This window comes from Equus caballus, chromosome 10 (genome assembly GCF_041296265.1).
Source record: "Equus caballus isolate H_3958 breed thoroughbred chromosome 10, TB-T2T, whole genome shotgun sequence".
Lineage (NCBI taxonomy): Eukaryota > Metazoa > Chordata > Mammalia > Perissodactyla > Equidae > Equus > Equus caballus.
Window position 1 is genome coordinate 22,841,215 of NC_091693.1, and position 11,555 is coordinate 22,852,769.

Consider the following 11,555-nt stretch of genomic DNA (forward strand, 5'->3'; position numbering starts at 1 on the left):
TTACACCAAGGGATACAGAAATCAGTGAGTTGTTTTGAGACATTTTTTTTTTCCCCTGAAGATTTGCCCTGAACTAACATTCATTGCCGATCTCCCTCTTTTTTTCTTTTTTTTATGTGAGTCAGTCCCACAGCTGGCCACTAACAGACGAGTGGTGTAGATCTGTGCCCCAGAACTGAACCTGGGCTGACAAAGTGGAATGCGCCAAACTTAACCACTAGGCCACTGTGGCTGGCCCTGTATTGAGACTCTTGTGACATTAAAATGCATACAAGGCAATGCCAGGTATAAAGTAGGTGTTCTATAAATATGAAGAGTTCCTTTAAGTCTTTAGTCCAATGGAGGAACTAGAAGGACACAAGATGAACTGAAATCTCTTTAAAATCTTTTTATCACTTTACTGTTTATTTAAGTTCTGGGTGACTTTGAATTTTTCCAGTTTTGTTGAGATATAATTGACATACAGCATGAAATCTCTTAATGTGGGAGATGGCTATGGTCAGGTACTTGAAAATCAAGTGTGTGGAGGTTAACAAGCATGCAGTAAAGTAAATGAAAATATAATGATGAGTAGGATAGAAAGTCCCCAAGATTCCAACTATGTTTTGTGACAAGGAGATAACCTCCATTGCCAAATGCCTGGAGGCCATTCTGCCATTTCCCAATGACTGGTGTTCACATTCAGAGCCAGAGGATCTTACAGGGAAAATGAGGTTTGTGCTACTTTTGTCATGGGAACTGACACCCAATATCTTCCATTTAGAATCTGTTCCCACCCCAAAATAATATATTTTTGTTTAGTAGGTGATCTTAATTTTGATATGATCTTTTCTATCACACTGAGTAAGAGCCACTGTTAATGCAATATGTGTAATAACTGGTTGAACTTTCAGCTCTCTGAAATAAGTACTGATGATATCCTCATTTCACAGATGAAGCTTAGGATAAAGACAGGTTTAAAGACTCATTCAATCACATCCCAGCAAGTGGCTGAATCAGGATTTGAATCCATGTTGTCTGCTGCAAAGACAAATCTCTTAAACATGGTGCTACCCTAACAAGGCAAATTATTTCTGTCCTTCAACCATTCAACATCTGTACTTAATTTTATGAGTCTCTTGTCAGTTTTAAAGGGGTTATCTTCATATATAATTGTGGTTATGGTAACTTTCTATTATGTCTATACTTTTATTTCATAGGCCAATATTAGCAGTGAATGGATATTTAAATAAAATGTCAGTACACTGATTACCACATAATCCTACAAGAAAGATTATCCAAGATAAGGCTGGATTTATTGAGACAAGAGTGGTTCACCATTATGATGGATACAGAAGACATGTTTTAGTCAGGAGCAAGAGTAAAATGATACCAACTACTGAAATAATTGCAACAATATTGTGGCTAGCTAAGGTTTAGAAACAAAACATGAGTAAGCAATAAAACTTTTTAGTGTAGAGACTAAATTCTTGATTACAGATCATATAATTATTAATATAGGGCTACAAGAGAAACGATTAGAAATAATGTAATAATGATTGAAATAGGCTCAAAAGACATACATGTAAAACTGCATCTAAGAGCCATGAAAACGGGCACAGTAAATTGAAATAGTAGATAGATTTGCAGTGAGCCTAGGAATGAACATGAATTTAAAAGACAAATTCACCGGGATATAATTTACCTGCCATAAAATGGTTTCATTTTAAGAATATAATTCAGTATTTTTTAGTACATTTACAAAGTTGTGAAATCATTCCTACAATCTAAATTTAGAATATTTCTATCATCTCCCCCCCCAAATACTTTTTCCCCAAAAAAAAAAAAAAAAATCACGATATATTTGAAAGGTGGAAACTGCTGAAATACCTGCCCCACCCCCACCCCTGCCTTGGTTTGAAACCCACATTGATGACATTAACATTTCCTAAAAAGTTCATTTAAACTCAAGAGGGGAATTAGTTTCATCATAGTTAACATACCATCAGTGTTTTCTTTCTAGATACAATTACTATCCCCATTAAGCACATAATATGTGCAGCATTAGAGAAAAGACACAATATTCTACCCATTTTCACTAGGACACATAGTTTCTTACATAACTAGACTATTGTACTCCATCTTTTAAAATGTGGAACTGTTTCTGGTTTCTCTATTCTGTTCCATTGATCTATTTGTCTGTCACTCTGCAAATACCATGCAGTCTTGATCGCTGTTACTATATTAGAAATCTTGAGATCATGTGTAGTGATTCCAAACACCTTATTTTTCAGATATTTTAGCTCTTCTAGTTCCTTTGCCTTTCCATTTCAATTTTAGAATAATCTCATTTGTCTACAAAAAATCTTGATAGGAAATGCATTTAACCTATATGTCAATTTGGGGTGAATTGACATCATTTCTATGTCGTGTCTTCAAAGCAATGAATATGGTATATGAATATGTTTACTTAGGTCATCTTTGACTTCTCTCATCAGCATTTTGTAGTTTTCAGCCTTAAAGTCCCATCCATGTTTTGTTAGAATTACACATATTTCTTCTACTTTTTCTTTTTTGAGCAATCATACATGGTATTGCATTTTAAATTTCAGCTTCCATGTGTAAATTGCTAGTATACAGAAATGCCATAGATTTTTGTATGTTGTTCTTATATCTTGACACTTTGCAACTTTTACTTTTTCTAGAAATTTTAGTAGATTCCCTTGGATTTTCTACATCATTTTATTATTTTTCTTTTGCTGTGACAACAAACTACCCCAAACTGGGTGGCTTAAATAAACAAAAAATTATTCTTTTACAGTTTTGGAGAATAGAGTGTAAAATGGATCACAGCACTGTGCTCCTTCTGGATACTCCAGGTTAGTATCCATTTCCTTGCCTCTCCTGGCTTTCAGAGGCCACTTACATCCTTTGCCTTACCATCCCCTTCCTCCACATTCAAGCTGGCAAAGTAGCATCTTAAAAACTCTTTATCTCAGTCCCTCTGCTTCCATCGTATCATTAACTCCTACATGACTCTAACTCTACCTGCACCCCTCTTATTTAGAAGGACCCTTGGGATTATATCACATTTACCAGATCACCCAGGACAAGTTCCCATCTCACGATCATAACTAGATCACATTTCCAAACTTCTTTTGGCATTTAAAGTAACACTCTGTAAGTAGCAGGTCATGGATATCCTTTGAGGGTGCATTATTTAGCCTACCCCAGCCATGTCTTCTGAATAAAATTACTCTTCTTCCCTTATTTCACTGGCTATATCTTCTAATACAATGTCAAATAACAGTGGTAAGAGTGGACATCCTTGGCTTGTTCCCAATCTCAGGGGAAAATGATTCAGTCTTTCACCATTAATTATGATGTTTGCTGTAAGTTTTTGTAGGTGTCTTTATTGAGCTGAGGAAGTTTCCCTCTATTCTTAGTTTTCTGAAAGTTTATAGCATAAATGGATATTGAATTTTGTCAAATGCTTCCTCTCCATGAATTGAGAGAATCCTGTGTTTTTTTCCTTCAGCCTGTTAACATTGTGGATTAGATTGATTCATTTTTGAATACTGAAACAGCTGTCTATCCCAGGTAAAATCCATTTGGTCATGGTGTACCATGTTTCTGTGTACTGTTGATTTTTATTCCTAATATTTTGTTAAGAATGTTTGCATCTTCATGTGGGATTTAGTTGTAGTTATCTTCCTTGTTTTCTTTTTTCTTTTGTAATACCTTTGTGTAGTTTTCGTATCATGGTAATACTGGCTTCATAAATTGAGTTGCAGCGTATCCCCTCCTCTTCTATTTTCTGAAAGAAATTGCGTAGAAATGCTATTCATTCTTTATACATTTGATAGAATTGTCTAGTGTCACTGTTATGACTCTGTTAAATCAACTTTTGTTAAGAAGAGCCCCCAGATGTCAGATAGTGAGCTGGGGTTCAGTAAAAGACTGGAAGAGAACGTGAAAGACTGACATTTATTACTCACAGGTCCTGGAGGAGCTACAGGGCACACCTAAAGGGGCCATGTAGGGAAGTCAATGCAGGGTGCTTGGGGCAGGACCTGGGGCACATGTTTTTATTAGGGTCCAAGAATGGGGTGGTTTGGGGTTACTGGGCTGTCCAGATTGGTCAATTCAAACCAAAAAGAGCAAGGCTTTGGTAAGTTTTGTGTGTGTGTGTGTGTGTGGGGGGGAGCAGTCTTATCTAAAGGGCACATAAGGGGGAGGCCCTGGGAGGCAGGGGAGAATGCTTTTCACAAGGGTGGTTGAGGTAGTCATATCAGAAACTTACATACACTTGTGACTCTGTGGGCTGTTATCTAGAGCATGTGCTCAACAGAGGGACTAGTGTCAGTTCAAGGCCCCTGTAGACCACTTGGCCACACAAAATGGATGCCAAGGAAGCGATATCATGGAGTACTTTAGCTAAACTCTCAACAATCACCATCCGTCTCTGCAGAATCTTTTCTTGGTGGGGAGGGGAATTTTAAAATTACAAATTCACTTTGTAATTCAGAGTTTATTCTAATTATCTGGGTGATTTGCGGTAGGTTGTACATTTAGAGGAATGGGCCTATTTCATCTAAGTTGTCAAGTATATATGTGTAGAGTTTTGTAATAGTCCCTTATTATCCTTTCCATGTCTGCAGGTTATGTTTCATTTGATATTAGTAATTTTACCTGTTTCATTTGATATTAGTTATTTGTGTTTTCTCTTATTTTCTTTGGTGGTTTAGGGAGTGGGTTGTCAATTTTATTGATCTTTTCAATGAATCAGTTATTTCACTTATTTCCTCTATTTTTGTTTCCAATTTTAATTCTTTTTCTTCTTGCTTTTATTATTTCCTTCCTACTGCTACTGCTTGGTTTGTGTTTATTTTGTTTTTTTCAGATTTCTTAACTGCAATTTAGACTATTCTTGAATACTTTTCCCCCTTTTCTAGTGTAAACATTGAATGCTATAAATCTTCCTCTCAGTACTACTTTAGTTATACCTCACAAATTGGGACATGTTGTATTTTCATTTTCTTTCAGCCTATGTGTTTCCCTTGAGTCTTCCTCTTTAATTCATGGATTATTTAAAGGTATGTTGTTCAGTTTCCAGGTGTTTGGAGATTTCCCTGTTAACTTTCTGTTTGTGATTTGTAATTGGATTCCACTGTAGGCAGAGAACATATTGTGTATGATTTCCATTCTTCTAAATTCATTCAAGGGTGTTTTATGGCCCACAATGTGATCCATATTGGCATATGTTATTTAAATTAAAAAAAAATTTTTTTTTTTGAGGAAGATTAGCCCTGAGTTAAAATCTGCCGCCAATCTTCCTCTTTTTTGCTGAGGAAGACTGGCCTTGAGCTAACATCCATGCCCATCTTCCTCTACTTTATATGTGGGATGCCGACCACAGCATGACTTGACAAACAGTGCTTAGATCTGCACTGGCAAACCCTGGGCCACCAAAGCAGAACATGCAAACTTAACTGCTGGGCCACTGGTCTGGCCCCTTGGCATATCTTCTTGAGAAAAATGTGCAATCTGCTGGTTTTGGATGGTGTTCTAAAAATGTTGGTTAGATCCTGTGATTTGATGGTGGTGCTGAATTCATCCATGTCCTGTTGATTTTCTATGTTGTTGTTCAATTATTGAGAGAGATGTATTGAAGTCTCAGACTCTAATTGTGGATTTGTGTATTTCTCTTTTTCGTTCTCTCAGTTGTTACTTCACATATTTTGCAGCTCTGTTCTTTGGTGCACATACACTTGGGATTCCTAAGTCATCTTGGTAGATTGACCCTTTTATCATTATGTAATTTTCCTCTTTTTCCTTAGTAATTTTATTCAATTCAGAATGCATTCTGATTTCCTTTCTAATTTCTTTTTTGTCCAGTTAGTCACAAGTAGGTTATTATTTTCCAAATATTTGGAAAATATTTTTCTGTTTGACAGAAATTTTTCTGTTATTGATTCTATCTTAATTCCAGTGTGGCCATAGACATATTTTGTGTGACTTGAATTCTTTTAAAATTTATCTTGTTTGATGGCCAGAATATGGCTTATCTTGATAAAGTACTGTGTGCACTTTTAAAGATTGTGTATAATTCTTTTGTTAGGTGGAGTGTTCTTACAAATGAAAAACTCAGTTTTCCTCCTCTTTTGTAGGGAAAAATCCAGTTCCTTCCTACTCTGTGTTTCTTCCCTGTGTGTCTCCTTTACTCACACACTCGTACAACAATCACACGGAATACTTCACTTCTGACACTTCTGGTCACCAAATGTGTGGAGATTTTTCCCCACCCCAAGCAATTCTTTCCAACACCAGCTGAGTGTCCTATAATTTAACCCAATTCTGACACTATCTACCTAGAGATAGTGTCAGATCTCACAGCTTAAGGGCTCAGCCCCACAAGACTTCCCTCTGCGAACACACTTCAGATGCCAGTCACAAGTCCAGGTTATTGCCTGTGCTTCTGACCAACTGGCTATAGATTAGAGGTTCCAACAGCCTCCCCCTTTGGGGTCGATTAATTTGCTAGAGTGGCTTGCAGAACTCTGGGAAACACTTACATTGACCAGTTTATTAAAGGACATAATAAAGGATACAGATGAACAGCCAGATGAAGAAATACATAAGGTGAGGTCTGGGAGGGTCCCAAGCCCAGGAGTTTCTGTCCCCATGGAGTTGGGATGCATCACCCTCCCGGTGTGCATATTTGTTCACTAGCCTAGAAGCTTGTTGAACCCCCTACAATTGGGATTTTATGAAGGCTTCCTCACATAGGCACGATCAGTTATTAACTCTGTTTCTAGCCCCTTTCTTCTCTGGAGGATAAGGTTAAGGCTCAAAATTCCAAGCTTCTAATCACAGCTTAGCCATTCTGGTGACCAGCCCCATCAAGGAGGCACCCAGGAGCCCACCTAGAGTCGCTTCAATAGAACAAAAGATGCTCCTAGTGCTCTTAGCACTTAGGAAATTACAAGGGTTTCAGAGCTCTGTGCCAGGAGCTGGGGCAGACACACACATATATATTTTCTATTATCTCAGAGTTCTGTAAATGTCAGGTCAATTTCATTCCTTGATAGTATTGTTACAGTATTCTAAGTACTTACTGATTTTTCTGTCTACTTGCTCTATTATTGAGAGAGGAGGCATGGAAATTTCTGACCCTAAGTGTGGATTTATCTTTCACTGCAGTCCTGTCAGTCTTTTTCAGGGGTTTTTAAGTTCTGCTGCTAGGTGCATAGTTTTTTATTGTAATGTCATTTTGATGCATTTGCCCTTTTGTAATTATGAAATAGATTTCATTACCCCTGATCATATTATTTGCTCTTTAATCTACTTTGACCTTAATATAGCCACTGTATTTTGAATAGTTTTTTTCCTATGTTTTTAATTTGTCTCCTTATTTTTTAAAGAACATGTACAAAACAGACTGTTGTCTGTCTTTAAAAAAATCCAATTGACAATTTTAACTTTTCAATTGAGGTCTTTAAACCATTTCCTTTTAAAGACATTACTTTATGTTAGATTTAAATTATCTTGCTACTGGTTTTATATTGTCTCCTTTATTCTTCCTTTTTCCCTCTTTTCTGTCTTCTTTGGAATACCTGATATTTTCTACGGGTTTATCTCCCTTTTTGGTTTATTAGTGTTAGCTATAACTATTTTTTCAGTGTTTGCTTTAGGGGTTATCCTACACAACTAATCACAGCCTACCTTTAAGTGATTTTATACTCTGTATAGAGCATCAGACCCTTGCACGTGTCTGCTTCCATTTCTCCACTCTGGCTCTTTGTGCTATCATCATAGATTTTATTTTTACATATGCTATAACCCCATACTCAAGTCACAGACAGCATAATGACATTTCAGTCAACAACAGACCACATATGTGATGGCGGCCCCGAAGATTATAAAGGAGCTGAAAAATTCCTCTTGCCTAGTGATGTCATAGTCCTCATAACACAAGGCAATGCTCACGTGTTTGTGGTGATGCTGGTGTAAACAAACCTACTACACTGCCAGTCATATAGAATAATGATACAGAGAAAGAAAATATTTTTGTACAGCTATACGATGTATTAGTGTTTTAAGTGTTTTTACTAAAGAGTTAAAAAGTTTTAAAAATCAAAAAACATAAATTAAAAAGGTTACAGTAAACTAAGGTTAATTACTGAACAAAAAAAATTTTTTATAATGTATAAAAGTGTTCAGTGTTTATAAAATCTACATTAGTGTAATGTCCTAGGCCTTCACATTGACTCACCACTCATTCATTGACTCATCCAGAGCAACTTTCACTCCTACAAGCTCCATTCATGTTAAGTGCCCTATACAGGTGTACCATTTTTTATCTTTTGTATCATATTTTTATTGTATCTTTTCTATGTGAAGATATGTTTAGATACACAAATACTTACCATTGTGTTACAATTGCCTACAGTATTCAGTATATTACTATGCTGTACAGGCTTGCAGCATAAGAGCAGCAGGCTCTACCATGTAGCCCAGGTGTGTAGTAGCCTATACTATCTAGGTTTGTTAAGTACACTCCGTGATGTTTGCACAAAGATACAATTGCCTAACAACACATCTCTCAGAATGTATTCCCAATGTTAAGTGATGCATGACTGTAGGCTATTATTTAAACAATTATATTTTAAAGACATTTTAAACTTACCAATGTAGTTACTGTTTCTGGTGCTCTAAATTCCTGTGTAGATGAGTGTTCTGCAACCTACAGAACATGAGCCACATACACCCCACCATCTTTTTTGTTATGATCTTTAATTGGAATACAGCCACACCCATGTTTAAGTACTGTTGATCCAGTAAAGGGGAAGCAGAGTAGTTGTAACAGCAACAAAATATTTACCATCTGCCCCTTTACAAAAAAAGTTTGCTGATTCCTCACAGTCTCATTTTCATCATGTATCTGAATTACTATAAAATGTGGGATATAAAGCATACCAAAGGCCTGTTGTGCCATATAGGCTGTGAGTGGAAGTCATGCATTACTCATCTGAATGACCAAATATATATTTCTCATAAATCACAATATCACACCCAGCAATTTCACTTTTACATATATACCCAAGAGAAGCGACAGCATATATCCCCAAAAACATTTTGTAAAACATTGTCCACAGAATCACTTTCCATAATAGCCAAAATGTGGAAAGAACCCAAAGCTCCAGCAAATGATGAGGAGATAAACAAGCTGTGGAATATTACTCAGCAATAAAAAGTTATGAGGCACTAATAAATGTTCCAACATAATAACTCTTGAAAACACTATGCTGACTGAAAGAAGGGAGCAATAAGGCCATATATTGTATAACTTAATTTATATGAAATGTCTAGAATAGCCCCATCCATAGCGAAAGGAGCTTACTGTGTGCTTGTGGCAGGGGGTTGGGGGGCTGGAGTAGGGAATAACTGCTAAAGGGTATGGGTTATTTTGGGGGGGCGGTGATAAAAAATAAAAATACTGTGGTTGGGGAACATTGTAAATACAGTCATGCATTACTTAATGATAGGGATACATTCTAAGAAATGTGCCACTAGGCAGTTCCATCCTGTAAACATCATACAGTGCACTTACACAAACCTAGATGGTATAGTCTACTGCACACTTAGGCTACATGGTACTAATCTTATGGGACCACCATCGTATGTGTGGTCCGTCATGGACCAAAACATCATCCTGTGGAGCATGACTGTATACTAAATCCCTCTGTTTTGCACACTTAAGTGTGAATTTTGTTGTATGTAACTTATATCTCAATAAAAGAACCATGGTCTAATATCTCCATATTAAATTCAGAAGACAGTTCTACTAACCACAGCCTGCAAGGCACTGGAGAGACAAGTTCCAGTTCCTATTCTATGATGATGGCAATGGTAATGCCAAGAAGGGGAAGAACTGGAGAAACACATTTTAAGGTAAAAACATGCTTCCCAAATCCCGGTGATACACTTACACATTAGCAACGCATCTCTTGATCCCACATTATAAGACATTCCAACTCTCACTGAACTTAAAACGTGAGGACCCTCTTTCTTTACGTTTATGAAACATACTTTGCATGTCATTGCTCTATGTACATTTTCATGCCACACGAATCTGAAAACAAACCCTTGATTTATGTATCCTCCAGGTTTTGCAGAGAAGTAAAAAGAAATGCAATATAATATATAAACTGGGCTAAAAGGCATTTCAAAAACTAATTATAATAAAAATATGATTAACAAAATGGAACTTTACTATGGTCAAGAAGTCAAGGAATATAATGCTTATTACCATAACTTCATAGAGATTTTTATATCCTTTCAAAAATGGCTCTTCTGAAAAATTACCGAATCATATTATTGTCTGATAAACACCTCCACACATTTTCATGAAGCAAGTGTAAAAACATCTTAGGCAATTTATCTAAACAGTATTCAGAAACATTTTCAAGACTCCTATTGCTCAATGAGATCTATGTCTGCATCAGGAAAAGCAATGTAGAATGTCATTAGCATGAGGAACATTAGTTTTTGCCAACCAGTAAGAAGTTTCAAGAGTAAAATTTCAGTTTTATATTAAAGAGTCTAATTCCATTTTTGACGTCTGACTACCTAAGCCTCACTACACCCTCTTCCTATTCTGCCTACCTGGGCAGGACAAGCTGATAATAAAGCCCGAGTGCCCCTTCCCTTAGCACAAGCTGTAGGTTCACACCACATGAGTACCATCACCCCAGCCCCGTGGTATCTGCCATAACACAAGTCGGTCACCATTCCCTGCTCTGTCTAGCCATTTTTGGAACATGTGAAGTCTACCCTGCTCTCCTAAGAAAGCCTTACTATGTAAAAAAAAACATTCTCAAACACTTTAGTTTATGGAGTCATCAGTCTTGACATCCAAACTAAACTCGAGTGGGGTTCCGTCCTGTTCCAGCAGAGTAAGCCCAAGTGCAAACTAACAAAAAACGTGTTGAAGGGTGAACATATGAAATTTCTAATTTATCTATCACAAAAAAATCCATTGTGTATTTTCATTCTTAAGAAGAAAGTCATGAACACTGATCTTTTCAAATTATTTCCCTAAATACTCCAAGCACAAAAAAGATTGCATTATTCTTATCCTTATTTCTGAATTTTATTTCCTAATATTTTTCATATCTTTACTATGTTTTTATTTTTAATTTTAATTCATGTAAAGGTGTAATCCATGGTTCTTATTTCAGAACAAAAAAGACATGTAGAAATATAATCACATGGTACATATTCATGAAGGGGGAGGCAGGTTTTAGGGAGGGAGAGTCTGAAATTACTACTATGGTTTTATCATCACAGTGACAGAAATAATCTGGGATACAGTATGGAGCGAATAACTCAAATGCAAATTAGGACTATATATTTCCAAAATTGAAAGTTTTTTTAATCTACAGAGGAAAGTAATTGCTATAGATCCCATTCAACCCAGAAAGCCAAATGATGCATCATTAGTGTTCATTATGAAGTGCTCCAATGAAGTGTAATATGCCTCGGTTAATAGAAGGCACACGATTCATTCAAGG